Source organism: Bacillus rossius, chromosome 3 (assembly GCF_032445375.1).
Source record: "Bacillus rossius redtenbacheri isolate Brsri chromosome 3, Brsri_v3, whole genome shotgun sequence".
Classification (NCBI taxonomy): domain Eukaryota; kingdom Metazoa; phylum Arthropoda; class Insecta; order Phasmatodea; family Bacillidae; genus Bacillus; species Bacillus rossius.
In genome coordinates this window covers 43,351,368-43,371,881 of record NC_086332.1, presented here as the reverse complement: position 1 = coordinate 43,371,881, position 20,514 = coordinate 43,351,368, and the positions used below count along the sequence as shown (strand labels likewise).

At 37.8% G+C, this 20,514-nt stretch overlaps 1 protein-coding gene across 2 annotated transcripts in view; it reads left to right on the top strand.

The window, feature by feature from the left end:
* Positions 1 to 56: 56 nt before the first annotated feature.
* Positions 57 to 20,514, top strand: part of LOC134530593 (serine/arginine repetitive matrix protein 1-like) — a 155,674-nt gene continuing 135,216 nt past the window's right edge. For both annotated transcript variants that reach the window (XR_010074841.1, XM_063365567.1), the window contains exon 1: positions 57 to 220. The gene's annotated coding sequence lies outside the window, so the exon portion shown is untranslated. The remainder of the gene's footprint in view (positions 221 to 20,514) is intronic.

The following is a 20,514-nucleotide window of genomic DNA, read 5'->3' as shown; positions in this document are numbered from 1 at the left end:
CCTCCACGCGGGGAACTTGGACTCGCCCGCCGCCAGTTCACCTGCTGCGCTCTGCCGGACGGCTTCGCTGCTGGCTGTTGCGGTCCGTGCGTGGCGCGCGAGTGCTGTGTGTTTCGCGTGGTGCGTGTGCTCGTGTGTTGGCTGCGACCTGGCTTTGACTGTGCGACTGGCGACCGGGATTACCAGCGGAGGGATGTTCGTCGTCACCCGCAGCCTGTCGGTGAGTTAGCGACGACAACCTTTTTGTTTTAACGGCTCCCACGGCGTTCTCATCGCGACTGCCGTCACGCACACAAGAATACACACTGCCCTGGTGGAGCAACTACACTTCTCTGCCAAGTGTCCCGAAGGAAGCTGTGAGCGAGCGAGTTCAAAAGTTCAACGATCTGACTGCGCTGGCTTCTTCGTTGTTTTCGCTGCTGGCGAGCCATGCCGCATGGCTTGGGTCACAGTTTTACGTATCCATCCCGTCTCTCATGCTGAGATACTAATTATATGATATCGAATTGCTGAACGTCTCGTGATGTACGCTGAAGAATTCCCCTCCGGAGATTTTCACGCTTGCTCAGCACACGAACTCATTTTCGACGGCATATTCATGACTTAAGTATGTGTGCTTGCCATTGTTATGTTTTGTGCCATACTAGATCTGAAACTACGTTTATTGTTTTAAATTGAAAAACTATAGGGGATGAGTGTTACAAATAAATACAAATTGTTATTATTTGCGACGAGTCTTTTCGTTTGCGATGAGTTTATTTAGATTTGCAAAATAAATACGATAACGTTCTCGTTTTAGGATTTTGTTGTTATTTGGTAGGCAATGTTCCGAACTAACTAATTAGCTTGTAAATTTATAATGCCAATGGTTAAAATATTTAGGACTATGTTTTTATTTATAATAATACCTTTAATATTTTAAGCAGCACTGCCTTAAAATTTAACTGGATTTTACAATCTCAGCATGGTTAATTTTGAAATTGGCACTTTTAAAGTATCATAGATTCATTGATATTAATACATACTTACAACTTTATTCATAATTGTAAGTCTTAAGTATTCGCGTGTGTTATTGAAGGGGTTAAACACAAATTGCGATATTTTTGTAATTTCATATTTTGTCAATTAATTTCTGATATCAGTTAAGCTTAAACTAATATTTGAATTTATAACCTAAGTATGTTTGTAAATAAAATATGGTCGTGTTATTATTATCTAAAACCAAATATGTAGTTTTAGACACGATCTAGGTTGCCTTTATTCCACTTGGTAAAAGGTAGGCTCAAATCAGTTCAGTGTAGAGCTGAGTAATGACGTAACATATTGTAAATATGGAAAATAAAAAGGAATACGGGGCCGAAAGTCCTTTGATGGTATAATTTTTGGATTCATTTATAGCATCACGCAGTGGATGACGCATTAGGAATGGAAAGTATATATTCCCTCCTCCCCCCCCCCTTTTTTTTTAAGTTATGGAATATGCGAGATATGCGTGAATGCAGTATGTTATTTTGAATGATGCGAGGTGAGTTGTTACAACACCTGGAATTACAAACCACACAGGAAATGAAGAATGTTGATTATGATAATGTAACTGTCCAAACCCCTTGATGTTGACGTTAGGTTTTTGAATACACAAATTCTGTTTTATTTTTTCACATCCCCTCCCGAAAAGAAAATTCTGAATCCGCCACTGGTATCACGGAGCACACATCCGAAAATCTAACTAACGACTATTCCCCCCTTTCTCCAACGACCTTGTAGTAGCTTCACCCTCCAACCTGTTATATCTCTGCCTCCCCCCCCCCCTCCACTTTTCCCAAACCAAGCCTGTTAAATTCCACAGCACACTTAGTGATAGCCTTGAGAATAAGCAATTTTCAACACACTTGTTATTGACTGCCTAGTACAGGATGCTCACACTTAACTCGACAAAAATCTAGAATGGCCAAAGCATGCATGCAGACAGCATACTATCAGCTGAAAAAAAAATTGAATTCAAAATACTTAAGAACGCATGTCTACGATTTGCATTAAACTTTAATCGAATACAGCATAACACAGAATATTCACAACGTTATATATGGTTGGATATGTAAAATAGGAAACTGATCCACCTAATTAAGCAGGTAGACAAAATTAAAATTCGTAAGAACCTGAAATGCCTTTTTAATGAGTTAATTTAACTGGCATCCTATTACGAACATTTCACTGGGAACGAAAAATATTTTTAAGTGTTCTAGTTCGTAGAATAAGAGTTTTTTTCAGAAAAGTATAGTACTCAGCCAGCAAAATTTGGAATGACTTTGTGAAAAACTTATGTCCAAACAAAATTTTTATTTGATGCACGTAGTTGTTGGAAACCTGCACTTGGTCGACTGTACGTAGGCAAAAAAAAAAATCATATTTTTAACTTATAATTTTTTAGTTGGTACATACGTGGATAATTTTTTTTTTTAAATATCGTACAAAGACGTGTTGTAGGAAGTACAAGCCAGCGATGAGTGACATTAAAACCACTTGGCTTACCACCGCCCCCTCCCTCCCCTACCAAACCACCACAAGAAGTAACTGTAAAAATTACTTCCTTTTTTTGATACGAACCTTGATACGGCGCCACATATGGAGTGTTCAGCAGACCGCAGCTCATTGAGAATATACCGCTATAAGTTACTTCGCGAGGTCGTACACCGTGCGCTCAACCGCAGTAGTACGTGTAGCTTGCAGCAAGGCGCACATATGTGTCATGTACGTCATTTATATTAATTACTTTAAGAAGCTTCCAGCATTCATACGAATCCATTTTAATTTATACGAAAGCACCCAGGCCTAACTCAAATAAAATTGTGTATGGGTAAACGTTTTCAAAACGAAATTCACGTTGAATTTATTTTACGGGAGTTTTTATGAAAATTGTTCGAAGATTAGGTGATGAAGATGAGGTTTATCTTCAACAGTAAAGGTAGGGTAGGGCGGGGCTAGTTGAGCATAGGGGCAAGTTGGGCAATCGAAATATCTCGAAAAATATTCACCGCACGCGAAGGCATCAAATAGGCCAGTGGCGACTAGTCGATCGAGTGAAGTACACGCGCGCATTGTTTATTTTGTAACCAAAAAGTAAAATTATTATAATGATGAATATTTCGTCTGTAATAGTTCAATGTTATCCGATTTTAATCAAGTAAGTGTTAAACTTCCATAAATTTATAGTACTTTTGATATGTATAAATATTTTGGGTATAATTCTAACCGGTTTTTCATAACCTCAATTTTGTTTTAAAATTTCGGATTGGGGTTAGTTGAGATATGAGATATAGTCGCTCAACTAACCCCACGATTTAGGACTAAAGTAATATATGTTTGTTTTTTTAGGATGCGGACTTATAAAAGAAAGACTACGAGATGTTCTTACTCTACTCAAAAACTTAAATGATGCTACAAAGGCGGTCAACGATGAGGGAAAAAGCGTGAATGCCGCCGCAAAAGAATTCGGTATCAAACTGATGACTTTGACCAGATTTTTGAAGAAATTAAACGAAGGTGGTGATTCATTCATGGGTTATGCAACACCGAGGCAAGTATTTTCTCCCACGCAAGAGGACTCTTTAAAGAAATACTTGTTACAATTGCAACAGTGACAACGACGATTAAGTTTCCTATATCTCATTAATATTTATTTTATATATTAATATTTTCTTATTAACATAAACTTTATTGATAATTATATAAATATTCAAGTCTGAATTTGATCAGAAAGACTGAAATTAATTCCAAAGTTAAGCTTAAGATACGTTGAAGTTTTGTTGATTCTATTTTCAGTTTATTATTCAAAGAAAATTACTTTTAATTTAGTTGTTTTGTCACTAAAAGACTATAAGTAAATAAAAAGTTGATTATCAAACAGAAATTTTATTTCATGTCTAGTTAACATTCAACCCATCATTTGGCTATACATTCTAAGTGCTCAATTTGCCTTATACCCTCGCTCAACTTACCTCACCTATGGCCATGGGTTACGTTGAGCATACTTGACTTTCTGCATTTAAACAGCTGTAGCTCTTAAATTCGACTTGTAAGAAATAAATTACTATGGACACTTTTGCAAACGGATAAATTCGTAATCCTTCAGTATGCATAACAAGCCATTAATACTTATCGTTGAGGAGCTATAACCGCTCAAGTGAAAAAGTGCTCAACTAGCCCCGCCCTACCCTACAAACTAAAACGTTATCTATTATTTTTCAAGGTAGCATGAATTATTTTCGTTACTAATGTTCCTTTTTTGACAGTGGGGAAAAATAATTGTAGAACATGAGTTGTAAACCCTATTATTACAAAAACAAATAGTTTCTCGCTTGATAACCAGCGTGGAAATATTATTTCTTGTTTGTTAAACTGGTATTGTTTAGTTAGGTTTTACAAAATGTTTAAATGTGACCGTACACGTGTAAGTTACAGAACACTTTAGTGCTTCTTTGCAAAAAAAAAAATTCTAATTGTAACTTAAATGTGAATTGATTCACCTTATCGAGTAAATACTCTTACTTACAAATGAGCGGTTTTTTTAATGATTTGGTTACATAAAACACATACTGCAGTGACAGAGAGAACCAAACAAAATCTATCAGTATTTTTATTTTTAACAAATCAGTACAAGCCCTTAATTAGGTATTTCGATATCGCTCCTAAAGGAATCAATTGAGAAAATGAATTTACATAGAATTTACTTCATTTCATAATGTTTGTTTTTAATACAACTAGCAAATCAGACTAGGAAACGCTTAATCAACCTCAAGCATTTTCTTGAAGAGAAAAAAATGTTTCGTTACTTACTGATGGTGTTCGGTGAGATTGCCTTAAAACACTATAGGTATATACAAACATTTAAGTGCAGATTTTTGCATCATGCGTTGTTTTTATCTTATCCATCAAATACAATTTTTAAATTTATGTAAAAGTTAGGTAGTATACGTTTACTTTTCAAAAGTTATTTCCTTGTTAGGTAGATTATCGTTTTGAGAGTTTCATTATTTGCGAAATACCTCATTACACTGTTGTGTCCTAAATATGTTAAGTGAGAAATTTTTCCAACCAAATCTGCCGATTAGAGCACGTCCCTTACATTGCGTTATGCCCCAGGACTTAATCGACGAGTTAACCTCGTGATAACTCTTATAAACACACACAAGTTACTGGTACGCCAATACTTGCACGAGCTGGAACGAAAAACGTATCACGAGATGCCAGTCTGTGGATTACAATTAACTCCTTACTTTCCGTCAACCCGACTGAGTCTGCACATGGCAATGTAAAGTTAAACCATCGCCAATTACAATATGGGATCTCCCTTCCAGAAATGCTTATTTAAAGAGTATTTAACCAATGCTGCTTTCACATTTTGCAACAATACCGTTGCCACAATTGTTACGGCATTCGCACGGTATTCACACATTCACGTTTCGATAGAAATGCAGTAGGACTTTACAGCTTCTGATTATTTTTGGAGGGCTGGAAGGAGGTAGAAGTAATGACCATCTGTATAAAGAACTTAGCTTGACATTTTTACGGATTATGCAATACAAAAAATAAGAAATAAACTAATATTTCAGATTAAATTTCTAATGATAGTATACAGTTCCAAGAATAGTTTAAAACTATGTTTAAAACAGTGGTGGACGCAAATGGGTGGGACAAGGGGGCTATATCCCTTCTGAAGTTATGGAAAAATATGCCAGATGTCGGTGAAGGCAGTAAGTTATTATGAATCTTGCAAGGTGAGCTATTATAACACCTGGAACTGCACACCACACAAGGAAGTAATTAATACTTTTTCAAAACCTTTTTCTTTGCTGTTGTAAGTTTTTTAAAATACATGAATTATAATTTATTTTCATCTTATTCGCTACTGTATTAAAATATGTATTCGCAGGGAAAACTAATCAGTTACGTGTTATGTTATTTGCAATGGGAAAAATTTATTTAAATAATTAGTTTGGACATACACCATTGATAGTTTGCACTGCTCGTCATAGACAACCCGAATAACGCGTATTTGTGTATTTCATCTTTCCTTGTCCGTTATTCGGGTTTCCTCTATGACGTACAGTGCAAACTAGAAATGGCGTATGTCCAAAATAATGATTTTAAAAACTAACGTTATATATTAATTTAGGAATATTTATTGTTTTGTCCAAGTTAGATATATTTATTTATATAGTGAATTACTTTAGATTTATTATTTACGATTTCAGTAGCAACCTGTAAAGATTATTTTTATCCAGATGATATTCTGGGCCAAGTTTTAAATTGGTTGAAGTGTAGTGCGTGCATTGTGCAAACAGTTTCAGAAGGAACTGCGTGATCAACCACAATTTCCGCAACGTTTTATCAGTATGGTGATTGTGAGGTAAAAAAGTGACTTCGACTACTTTACAGCATGCCATCTCCCGACAATTCCTAACTCCATGCGCAAATCATCGCGTCAAGCTGATCCTTGACCCATAGATTTCTAAATCAAATCAAGACATATTTTGATTTTTGTGAGGGCCAAGGTGCAAATAATTTTGTGTCGGGCTCCCTCCCCGTTACTTAATGCACAATATTTCAAATCTCAAACTTAAAATCAGTGATATGTGACATCTAACGCAGATAACAAGCAATTTCGTGTTTTCTCATGTTGTAAATACACTTACATATAATACGACACTCGGACAGAGAAATAATAATTCCAAGTGTGATAAATATCGCAAAGTGTGATTTCAATTACATTTCTGGACGCGAATCACACGTAGTTTCCGCACCCATCGCTAGAATTCGCTGCCTGAGCAGCCACGTCGACTATTGAATAATTTGATTAGCATGCCGAAATGTTTAACTATATATATATATATATATATATATATATATATATATTGAAAACTACTAAACCTCAGCTTTGGATCAGATTTGCAACAATTAATTTTATTAAAATTCTGCCCATTTATAAGGTTTCCCTTTGTATTAGTGAGCTTTGGTTCGCGCCATCCACCACAGATGGCAGCACTGTGGTTGTTTCCTTTCCTTGACTTCCGTCGCGTTCACGAAATTACTCCCACCAAATGTCGACCGAGTGCTAAGATGTTACACATTGAAAAAAATACTAAACGTTACCATTACCGTAACTATAAAGGTGATCTGCGCATGTCGCATAACTTATGAGTTTTCCAATAGATTAAGTTTGTCCTACTGTCAGCTGTCAGCGTAAACACATACATTACACACACACACACCAACACACCAACACACACACATACACACATATATATAATGCGTATGTGTATATTAGGGTGGTCCTTCATTATAGGGGTGAAAAAAAAACTTCGTAATTCCGGGTTGCCCACCCCTAATTTTTTTCTTCTCCCTTTAAAATGACAATATACAAAATATATTTTGAAAATTTTAACGTTAACCCGTGCCGCATCGGCATTGAATATGGCAATGTAGAGTTAAAAATTAAAACTCGCTAATAAATTAAAAATGCTGTTATATTTTTTATTAGTTTTCAATGAATATTTTTTTGTAAAAGAAATAAAGATTTGGAATGTTTATAAAAAAGTCTTAATTCAAACTTAAACAAATTTACGTCTTAATGATTTTTTTTCCTTGCATTCGAGGAATTTCTTCCTATAATCTTCGACACAGCCTTTGGGAAGGGGGGGGGGGGGGGAATAAATAACTTCGTAATTCTAGGTTCCCCACCCCTTATTCTTTCCCCTTTTCCATTAGATGACAATATACAAAATTCCTTTAGTAAATTTAAATTTAGCCCATGCAACATCGGCCTTGAATATGGAGAAAAAAAATAGGGTAACAAATTGAAACATGCAAATAAATTAAAGATGCTAAAAGATATCATTTGAATTTTCAAAATACTTTTTTTTAATGAACATTTAGGTGCTTAGTAAAATAATAATTCCAACTTAAACAAATTTTCGTTTTAATGAAGTTTTTTTTTGCAATCCGGGAATTGCTTCCTGTGGTCTTCAACACTGTGAAAAAGGAATTAATTGTCTTTGTTCTTCATTAGCTGTGAACAGTTCTTTAAAATCTTGTATTAATTTCACGCCCCTCTCTGCCGTGTCATTTACTACTCTTAAATTACTAATTGTTTTTTGACTCTCTAAATAGTTATCATCTGCGTCCCAAAGGTCTGGGTTATGATTCAAAAAGTTATTGTTGATTTCTAATTTTTTTTTTCAGGAAATTTAAACTTTTTTGAGTAATGAAGTCTTCAATATTTTTATTTGAAACAAAAAAAACCTAACCATTTTTTATTATACTATATAAATAATAATATTATATATATGCCATACAAAAATGGTTTTTGAGCCAAGCATGGTTAATGACAGGTTTCCGTTATGTTTACAATATTTTCATAAATTTCATAAGCAAAAATAAATACAGAAATGATCTTACCTGTAAGGTGAAAAGTATCGCTTGGAGAAACGGAATACTTTCTTTCCGTGTTGAGATTTTCCCGTTTTAAGTTTTCAACCATTTTTATTTTTGATGATACAGCAACATTTTTATCAAAAAGTGCTAAAATAGCCAAATCTCCTGATAAATACCATAAGTGACTGCAAAATTTCTTCAGTGCAGCAGACGAAATACCTTTATTTATGGTTTCATATTTTTTCAATTGTTTTATAAATAGTAAGTCATTCAATGGCGCCTGTATAGCTAACGAACACTCCAGCCAGGCCTTTTTACATAAAGTTTCACTAAGAACACACATATATTTCTTAAACTGTTAACTTCAGACACATTCAAGGCTAACTGACTTTCGCATCCATTGGGCATGATGGAGAGCTCCTGGAGGTTTAATTTTGTAGTTCTGTTTCGGATCCTTTCCAATAAAAACTATGCACAATTCAGTCAGTTAACGGTAATCATGTTTTAAATTTTGGTTTTGCAGCGAATCATACAAATAATTTATGATGTTCGCATGTTCTTGTTCATCCAATATTTCATTTAGTTAAGTTTGCCCCGTGATATAATTTTCGTGATCCAATGTATTCCATTGTTCTCTAATTATTTTAAAAATAAACTATATCTGGACTACACGAAGCCTTTGAAAACTCCTGTTCGAAGACACTCCGCAAAACTAGCTCGTACATGTGATGTCTACAGGGTAAGTATATTAGCTCTCTTTCGGCATATTGCTCTAAATACATTACAGCGCCACTGAAACGTCCTGTATTAGACGCAGTAGTGTCGGAGCACAGAACGGTCGAAACAGCTGAGGCCTGCTCTCTTCCTGAACTATTTTCTAATTTTGGTACCCCCAACAATTTTTCTTTGTTACCATCGTAGGAAACTATAAATGACAGCCTTTCTTGCTTTGGATCTCGCACATTCAATGCTGGAAGTAGCTTACCGTCCCAATGCACAGTTACAAACTTAGGCACATCCTTTTGAAATAGTTGTTTAATTTTGAGATAGTTATTTTTCCTAAACCTTTATCTATATCTTTGTAGAGAAGTCGTATTGAGAGCTATATTTGTTATGTTAACGCCTAGTGCTTCAAGTGCTGCTTCTAAAATGAATACTGCATTCCGTTGACTTATTTGGCAACGATCCAAGGCTGCCATTTACTTCGGCGTGAAAATGCATTTACGACCGCGCATTACTTTATCCGGTTCAATGGAATTTTCTTCGGCGGGTCCTGTTATTTGGGTGGGACAAGGTAGTGACAAACTAGATGAAGGTATATCGGATGAATCAGACTCTTCAGACAAGGGCGTAGGAACCTAGGGGGGGGGGGGGACGTGTCCCCCTGAACTTTTTGGGTGGAGGGGACTGTCCCCCCCCCCCCCCAACTTTCTAGACCGTGATATTTTTATTTTATAATATTATTCTGCTCAACTTTATTTGTAATTTCTTCACTCTCTAATTTTATCTTAAGGAAACAATAATAATTTTAACATCGATGTATCCAATGGTTAGATATAAAAACTGCTTAAAAAGCGCTATTTTGTACTTTTAAAATCAAAATTTTCCGGTGGAGGACCCCCGGACCCCCGTCTTAGTAAGAGGGATTTACATGACATCAAGATCATTATTTGTCTCCCCCAACTTTATGAACACAGCTACGCCAATGTCTTCAGAACTATTTGCGTCAAAGTGAAATTTAATATTACCCTCGCTGTGTGCCTGTTATTTGGCCCTCCTTTCATCAAATTTAATGGCTCTCTCGATTGACCGTTCCTCCTGTTTTGTCGTCTTCTTGTCAAACCCGGCAAGACATCCTTTCCGTTCAGGTTCTCTTTGGAGCTGCAAAAATATTTTATCTTCTTCTATTTTAATTAACTCCAAAGCATTTGCATGCGCGATATCAAATAAATTATTCAAATCTAATATGAATTCATTCTCACGCTCACGCTGCGTTTCCGATGACCGACGAGAACTCCTTTGCAGGTTACGCCAATGAGAATGTAATTTAATGAGTTGCAGTGATCTCGTAGCGATCCTTGCCTTCTCCCAAAAAAATTAAACACTCCCTTATCACTAAATTAGCACTTTCGGCAAGAGACATCTTCACTTCCCGTAAATTATAAAAAAAAAAAAAAAAATGAAAGTACTTGCTTGTTTGAGTGTAACTTGCAACCACGAATTTGGTGAGACACTGAACCGTCTAAATAAACGTTTTTATCGGCACTTCTCAAATTGGAACAGATACTTGCTTCATAGCGGGGACTTGTAACACGCACAACAGCTCGAGATCTGAGAAGTGCGGGAGGACCTGGGCTCGGACATGTCGATGCTTGCACGGACACGCCCGCGCGTGTCGCGGCTCGCGCCGGGAAGCGCTTCGTCCTCCCAACTTCAGGCTCAATGCGGCACGGGTTCCCGACCTCGATCCTAATGAGTGAGGGCTCGTTTTTTATATTTTAACAAAAGGAAAAAAAAATTAGGGGATGGGTGATTTGAAATTAAGACTTTGAAAAATAACGACCACCCTAGTGTATATTTTTAATGTATGTATACATACATTTATAAACTTAACCCGGCCACGACGGCCTTAGCTCCAGCCAAGGCAACCTCGGGGGCGGAAGGAGGCGGGAGCAAGAGCCAGCGGGGCAGAGGAACCAGGACTCCGTGGTTCCAGGAACGCGCGCCAGACGCCGCCACCGCCGCACGAGCGAGGCCGGATGTCGTGCGCCGCTCCTCCTTCCGGCCGCTCCTTCCGCGTGCCTGGTCCGCCCCGCAGAGCTGCCAGTTTGGCGGATTCCAACACTTGCTCAGCGGGTCAGCGGGGAATTTCTCTTTTAGCTGGAGGAAACAACATGTTCCACGAATTTTCATTTTTTTTTTTTTTAAATCTGACGCAATTTACAACCTGTGTTTGATTTTTATTTTATCACGGTTTACTCAATTGTTAATTTGAAATAAGACATATATTTAAGATATTGCGGGAGTTTAGTGGTTGCGATTCATGACTTGGCAACACTGTTGCGACGACGCTTCTCCGTGGCAGCCGGAGACGCGCTGTGCGACGTAGCGCAGCAACCTCGCTGTCGAATGACGCGCGTGAAGACGTCCGTGTTCCTACACTGTATTCCTTTCTCGCTGGCCGGGCCACGCGCGCTCCGCGAGGCACGCTCGAAAGTTCCCAACATGGATGTCGTGCGTACAACGTGGCGCTTCTCCTGTGCAGGCCTAGCCTAAGCACGTGTCCGGCGTGGGTTGAATGTAGAGACCGCGTCGTGATTGCTTACGAACACTTAACACGCTCGCTTGGCCAGTCAGCATTACAAGTGAGTGCAGAAAACTAAAAAAAAAAAAGGTAGTGAACGCACAATTATTTTTTTTCATGTAAACATAACCTTACCAAGACAACTCAACTTCTGCATTAAAACGTCCTAATTTGTTTGTAATTGATTGTATAACTGCATAAATGAACACCATAAAAAAAAGTTGCGCCAACCAGGGAAGTACCCTAATTTCTTATATTTGGGCTCGAGATTCACTACCACCGTAAGTAGGATTTGGGGGGGGGGGAGGGGGGGGGGGTGAGAAACGCGGTTTTCTCTGTAAAATGACAGTCAGTTCTATGGCCATCATACCCTAATCAAATGTACACATAAGCATATGTATATTGAAAATAATCCAGGACCGAAAGCGTTCGTTATGTGAGGACTCTTCTTTACGAGAATGTAAGTTGAAGATACAGAAAGTATTATTTAAAGGACTATAGAGGCCAGTAAGTGAAATTCGTATTTTCACTTCGTAGAAATTTTCTCGAAAATGGAGACTATTAAAAAAAATAGACGAGCATAATTCTAAATAAATTGAATTATGGTTAGTTTTATCAATGCGCCCATCAGTAAATGTGGCACAACATACTTTGTTGACGTGGAAAGTTAGGTAGCATAAATAGTCTGCCGAATCCATTTTCACTAATACATTTTTTTTTTTTTTTTAAATAATCTTCTTGTCAGAACCCGTTTGCGAGCTAATTTCATTTTTAGATTGATCCAGATTTGTTGTATTGCAAGGAAAAACGTACAGTCTAAAAAATAATTTCAGGCGAAGTTCCCTTGCGCTTAACGAAAACATATTGCATTTACTGTAGTGGAAGATTGCCATACAACTGAAAGGCATTTATTTTCACATGAAATGTAAACGAAAATAACTTCACACTTAGGCCTAAAGTTATTTTTATGCATAAAATGTTAAGGAAAATTCAGTGATCTGTTTGGTCGTCTTTATTTAACTAATGTAAAAACAACTAAACCCAACATTGAAAAGTGTAGTTTCAATACAATTCATTCCCGATGGGAAATTATTTGATCCATATTTCAATGAATTACCTAAAATGCTGATACAACTGATTTTATTTATAAACAGAAGCCTAAACACAAAGTTCCATATTTATAACTTAAAAAATGACAAAACTTTCATACAAATTTTGTTCCCTATTTAACTCCCTTAGGGAATAATTTTTCAAAAATCCTTTCTTAGTGCTCAAATACGTTATTTAAGGAACTCGTATGCAAAATTTCATGATCGTAGACCAACCGGTTTAAGCTGTGCGTTGTTTGTCAGTCAGTGTTAGAGTTTTATTAAGTCGATTTCTGGCTTGTATGTTTTGTTGTAAATGTCACGCCACCGTGCGCGGGATCCAAGCCTTCTGCCTTTACCACTGTCTGCCAGCATGCTACCCATCACACTAGCATGCTACCCATCACACTAGCATGCTACCCACCACGCTAGCATGCTACCCACCACGCTAGCGTGCTACTCATCACGCTAGCGTGCTACCCATCACACTAGCATGCTACCAATAACACTACGAGAACTTCTACTGCTTGCAATAAAATATAGTAAACTTACTGTTATAAACATTTGGAAGGTTTAAATTTTATTTTTACGATGCTTGCAAACTGGACTAGACGTATCTAAAAAAAAATCGAAAGAATTTGTAAGGTCCCTGCAAAATAGTTAAACGTAGTAGGTAGGCACTTTGTTTGGAGGACTGCAGTGAGAGATGCCATTATTTTACATATTTTGCTCGTGGTGGATAATCTGGTAGATGGCTGCACAGAAAAAAGTTTCTGTACTTTTACAAATGATTCCTTTAGAAACCAGTTGCCAAGAAGTAGTTTGTAATAGGTATACTACAAGAAATATATTGTAACTTTGTACAAACGTGGCTATGATTTGCACATATGAAATGCGTTTTTCGAGATAATATAATACTTAGTATTTCTTACGAAAATTGACGCATAATTTCGTATTATAATTGATGTTTAATTGAAGCATAATTTTCTTAAACTATTGAAAATATACTGGAATATTCTAACATGTGAACTTTATTTTATTTTATTATGCATATTATGTGCGTAGTTAAAACTGAAAAGCTATCTTTACAAATAACTTTAACTATTGGAGGTACTGGGATAACACAAAGCATTAAATTTCCGAGAAAGAATCTGAACCCAGTATTACTGTGAACACTATTTTTCAGTAATATAGTTTTTATCATCAAAATCTAAAAATTTACGAATATATATATATATATATATATATATATATATATATATATGTGTGTGTGTGTGTGTGTTTGTGTGTGTGTGTGTGTGTGTGTGTGTGTGTAATGTTACATGAATATTTCTATTCCATTTGCAAAACAAAAAAAATTACAGTGTAACACACACATCTCAGATATTTAGGGGTCCCGGCGACTAGCGATCAGGACATTCGCCTTCCACCAATACGATCGGGGGTCGCGAGTGTAGGAAACGTGGTGGACGTTGGCGTGGGACGGTGGAGGGTCTCTTCTCGCAGCCAATCCCGTTTCCACCCACCCATTCGTTCCTTCAGAAGCTCCATTGTATAATAACCACCCCGATGTCCATGAGCCGCATAGTTCATTCGTTCAATCACATTTTCGTAGAGTTACCTACTTTGAGGCGATGTCTGCGGAGTTTTCGCAAACGCGGGCTTCACTGACCGCTTGCTGATAGTGAACAAGTAACACAGCCCCCGCCTACCTGGGCACACGTACTGTGTGGTGTGCACTGCTCAAGATATCCTAGTGGTATCTGTTTACGAAAAGCATTTAAGAATACGCTAGAGGTCGGATGAGTAGTTATGAGTTCGTATTTTAATTTTTTTAAACTGTGTTTTTCAGGAGAGTGAAAATGGCTGAACCGTGTGTTTTCAGAATTTCTCTTGGCATGAAACATCCGGTACAGATTCTTAAAAACACTCAAGGGTCTTGCGTTAAAACTTTATCATAATTCATCGGCCATATAACGTTATGGTTACAGCACAAACCTCTTAGTTGCTCTACGGGCGACGAGAATACTGCGCGCCAGTTCAGAGCTTTGCGCTTAGAGGCTACACGTCAATAGAAGCCCCAGCGAGCGTCGCACTTACCATCCAGCCTCACTAACACACATGCAACCCTGGCTAGGTGGTCTCTTAATAAGAAGGTGAGAAATGCTGGGCATCTGAAGATCGTGGACGGAATTGCAGAATAGGACTACCATCAGCCCCGATTTCTCGCTGCAGCCTTAGTGTGTGCTTGACTTCAAAGAAACCCCCCCCCCCCCCCCCTACTCTCTCTCTCCCTCGTCTAACAGTCAGTGACGGTTACCAAACGCCATCTCAGGAGTGTCGCGGAAACTCGCACCGTAATCGGGTATTTTTCACTTCAAAAGTTGTTACACGGCTCGGTGTTCCCGTCGCAAGGTCAGGTCGTCAAGTTGGTACACTTGGCGCAGCCTCGCCGCTGTTGGTCACCTCGGCATTCCTCTCGCTCTGGTTCGCCGTCATAGACACCAGTTGTTAACGTAACGGCTTCAAGTATCGAGGTCAGTGGCGAGACAAACACACGAAAAAACACCAACTTAGCGCATTGGAGATGGGATCGGTTATAGCCTGTAGCATTCCAGTAAATACAGCTCGCCCCCTTTTCGTATTTTAAAAGTTCCTTAACGTGGGGGTCAGCTTGCGATTGCAAAATTGTAACTATGAAACGGGAATGATAAATGTAATTTTGCAGCCATCCCCCTCCCCTTTCCCGGAATCCTACAGATTTTCGCCCCTGAGCTGTAGTAAGGATCCATCTAAGCGTTATTGGCAGTTATTTACGGAAACTGTTTAAATTCTTAACTAGACTGGAATTTCGAAACTACAAAGAAAAAAAAGTTCTGTATTTTATCAAAAGATTCCTTTGGAAAACATTTATCAAGAAATATTCTGTAATTATACTACAAGAAATATAGGTATTGTAAATTTGTACGACAAATGGCTAAGGTTATTGTTTTTTATGAAATACGTTTTCGTTGTAATACTAACTATTTATTACAAAAATTGGCGCATAATTTTATGTTTTAATTGATGCAATTAAAGCAATTTTTTTTAAAACCATGGACAAGGTAATCGAATATTCAACAATTTGACTTTATTTTGTTGTATCATACTTATTAAGTGTGCAGTTAATACTGGAAAGCTATTCAGGGAACAGTTTACAATAATAACTTTTACTAGTGGAGGTACTGGGACGACACAAAGCATGAATTCCCGGGTGAGAATCTGAACCCAGTATTACTGCGAACACTATTTTGTAACGATACAGTTGTTTTCGTGTAAATGTACACATTTACAAGTATCTGTAATTTTACATGAATTTCTCGGTTCGATTTACAAAAAAAAAAAAAGTAAAAATTAGTGTAGACGTCCGACATTGATTGCACCGTCCCGCTTCGACGATGAGAAACTGTTTAAGACCAATGAGTGTTCCAGATGTGATCTACTTAGCGGAAAACTATGTGAAGACTAGTAATTTTGTAACTTTTAGCAAACCACTCTACTAGAAAACATTTTTTAGAGTTATGAATTCATATGCGGTTATGGCTGACGCTGTGATAAAATCTGTGCCACGTATTTTGTCTCAAATGTGACATTCCTACGTATTTTTCTGCCAGTGTTCTAGCCACATCTTTTTTTTTTACAACTTCGTATGACTGTCACTTTTCGTAAACGAACTTTGTTTGTTGCTTTACAAGAGACATTTGGAAGATGGGGCTCACTTGTACTAATTTTCGAGAACTTTCAAATTTGAGACACACGTTACATAACACAGACTATAGTGCAGTTTTGGTACAGTCCAACCTGTTCGATGCTGAAGATCATTTTCCGCATCAGTCGTTATGCACACAGAACGAACGCTTGTAATTGGTTCGCGATTATGTGGCAAACTTTTTGAAAACAATTTTAGTGGGCAGGTTTTACTTGGCCAGTTTGACCGGGGATGATACAGTCGGCTCTAGGAGCTGAGTGTTTTCTCGTGGCTGACCCACTGGAACATTTAGTACATCCAGTTTATGGATCATATGTGGCACAAATGAAACTGAATCTAATCGGGGATATCGGAAGTGAACAGAAAATTGTTCGTGGGAATATACTTATTTGTAGTAATTATCTGTACACTAATTTTACAGTTTGATTAACTTTCCCGCTGTTTGAAGTCTCATCAACAGCGATGGCAACGGAGAAGATAACACACAAAGACGCAGGCCACATACGTTAAAAATAGGACATGGTCCTGACCTTTGGTAACGAACCATCTAGCTGGAGTTTTTTTCGGGAAATCAGGTTGTCCTCTGAAATGGGAGTCCAAATGTCTTACTACTGCACCAACTCGTATCTTTGATCGGACACAAATGTTACTTACTGTTGTTTTTTTTATTCAGGTGGATTGGGGGGGGGGGGGGGGGAACAAATTAAACTTGATTATGGTAATTGTAGTGCAAATGTCGCATGAAAATACTCAATTGCGTAGCGGCTACAGGCCGCGACATAACACGTGCAAATTTTATCTTTACTATTGCTCACTTTACTGTAATTCGGGATTGATGGTGGAATATGGGAGCGTGTTAAAGACAAGCATTGAGGTAATTTAAAAGTGGCGCTAACCAAGTCCTGGAGAACCAGTTGTTCTCTCAGTGCGCAACACACATTCCTGCCCAAGATCAGTAGGTCGGTCGAGATGGCGTAAAGCCATGATACAGAAGCGTGCCAAGTAGGGTGCGCCAGGGAATAGGCTGTGTTCAGTGCCCCTTGGCGTTCGGCACTTATGCAACCTGGAGTGTAGTTACGTGGCTCTTGTTATTTATGAGCATTCCCATATGATACTAACAACTCATGAACGAAACCATTGATTGCTGGTGTTCGAGGTGATGATTCCCAATCAAAGCTTGGCAACCCGTCAGCCTAGATTATGCTGTTCGTGGACAGATACCACTCTGATATATCGAGCAGTTTTAAATCGCGTTGTTTTCTACTGAAGCTCTGCACACCGTGTGTGCTCTGATAAGCGGGGCTTTTAAGACACTGTCATACCATCAAATTTTTTTTCTGCAACCATATTTTACAATAGAGTAGTATCGGACGGAAATTGGCTTCCAATTTTCTACATCAAATTAATTTGGACAGATCACCTCAAATGTGTTTTTAATCATGTTACACTGTCAAAGTTTATTTTTGGTAAAAATTTTCCAATGTTAATCTCATTTTGAGATTAAATAACGCATCATAGTACTGGATAGAATTTTTAAACTTGTTAATCTATCTGTGCATTTATAATTTTTTTAAGCATATATAAATGTAACTCTCAAAAATATTCGTTACATAATAAAAATTAATTTTCAATGATTTTTTAAGTTATAGAAACATAATTGTCTTTTTACAAATAAAATTATTTCGCAAACGACATTAATATTATCACTATTATAGTTATTTCACTTTTATAACTTCTTTAATCACCCATACTGCAAGAAATTTGTTCTTTCATAAGTATAGTCCGTGGAGACTCAGTTGCCAACGATATTACTTGTCAAATTGCAAGGCTGAGCTTCATACCATTGTAAATTTAAAAAAAAAATTTCATTGCATGTGTTCTACGTCATTTTAAAAAAATTCGTTGTGACGGAAATGGATGTCACTTCAGTTTTCGATAGGCTCGATTTTGATTGGCCGATTGTATCCTACATCCAACATATTTTAGAATCTGTCCTATTTGCAAAATATTCGACGGAAACTCGTCATCCAACTTGCCAAACAAACATGCGCTAGGGACGTTTCGGTGACGTCATGACCCTCCAACTTTATTAGCTGGAAGCGAAAACTTGACGGCGTGACAACGTTTTTGAAAGACCTCGTGGAACGCTTATTCTTGCACATAACTGCAGGGGCAACGTGCCACGCTGTTTCACAGAAGCGCGCGGGTACACCTGAAACCGGGGCGCTGTTGACGCAACACCGGTCTGTGTGTGTGTTTTTTTGTTTCACCGGAGGCGCCAGCGAGCGCTGACTTGCACTACAATAGCCGCGGTGTGTCACCTCGCCGCCCAAAACATACGGCAAGAATGCGGTCTGCGGCAAGCTGTGAAATACCAGCCACGGTGTCCGCCAGGCAGTTGCGTAAGAGTACCTGCTTGGCCCCCGTGCTCAACTGCGCGATGACAGTCGTCCGCGAGTCGCTCTAGCGCGACGGACGCGTCGCGAAGCACGCGATGCGACAAAAAAAAATATCGCGCTACACAGGAAAAAAAAATTCTTTACTTTTGACAAAAGATTCCCCTTTGGAAAGAAATAATTCATAATAATAGAAGAAAGATATTGTAAATTTGTACAACACATGGCTATGGTTATTTTTGTATATACGAAATACGTTTTTTTTTTCGAGATAGTACCGTGTATTTCTTACGAAAATTGGCGCATAATTTTATATTTTAATTGATGCTTCATGCAAACATACACGGACTGCCGCCCTCTTTCTCTCGCTGTTGGACCCGTACGCTCGCCATTGGAGACCAGGCGACGTCACGCAGACGTGACTGCAAAGAAGAGTCACAGCGAGGGTGTCAGGAAAGCCACGCGCTTCTTGCGGTGTTACGGAAGTTTTCTCGAAGTTTCAAGCAAGGCCAATGACTCTTAGGTTACAAATTAGAACGTGCACAATAAACGCACGGCCATGCGCGTGGGCTGAAAGATACGGGAATTCCGAGAGTGTGGTGGGCACAAGACCCCTATGTCATTGCCTCGGTGCTCATTAATGGCTTTTGCGGAGGAGGGGCACACAACCACAGATAAAATCTTTAAAATAGTTTTTTCTAAGTATTTGAAATCATTCATTTTATGTATTGAATGGTTTGCATTACTTTTTTATTCATTAAGTTTCTCTAGTGGTGATCTAGCCTATAACATGGTTTAAATTTTTAGTGTTATATTGATATATATATATTTTTTGTACTGTGTAATAACACAAGGAAATTGAAAAAAAAAAACTGCCTAGTGCGTGTATAAATTGTATAAATTATTAAAAAATAAAAAATTGAGCGAGATTTTCAGTAGGCCTACTTCCCAGTGATGAGTAAACATCTAACCTCGGTAAAGAGCAAACCTGTGTGTTCTCATGTTGTTCGTGTTGCAAAAGTACTTATGAGACGGAAACTCGGACAAGAAATTTAATGCAGAGTTCTAAGGAATAATTCCGATCACGATATAAATAAACTGATAAATAAAGTAGTCGCTTTTCAAATACCAAAATTTCTGGATGAGAATCACCCACATACTTTCTGCACCCACCGCTAGAATTCGCTGCCTGAATCGTTAAACGTTGCTTGCCACCATTAAACGCAGATAGCAATAAGCAGCACGAAACAACCGAACATTTTTAACTAATAGAAACGGCTCCGATAAAACCCCGGTTTTGGACCTGATTTTCGATAATGAATTTTATTAAAATGTTACCCTTCTAGTTAAAAATCACTAAACAGGTAATAATATAAAGTATCCGCACACGTTGAAAGTTATATTTATGTCGCATTACTAAAATATAACCTGAAATAATAAAAATAAACATATGTAACACTAAGTAGGCCTATATGTTTGTATATTTGTTTCTGCTTAAACGACTTAAATCAGTCTGTAAATACTTTCTACAAATAAACCTTAACCTTA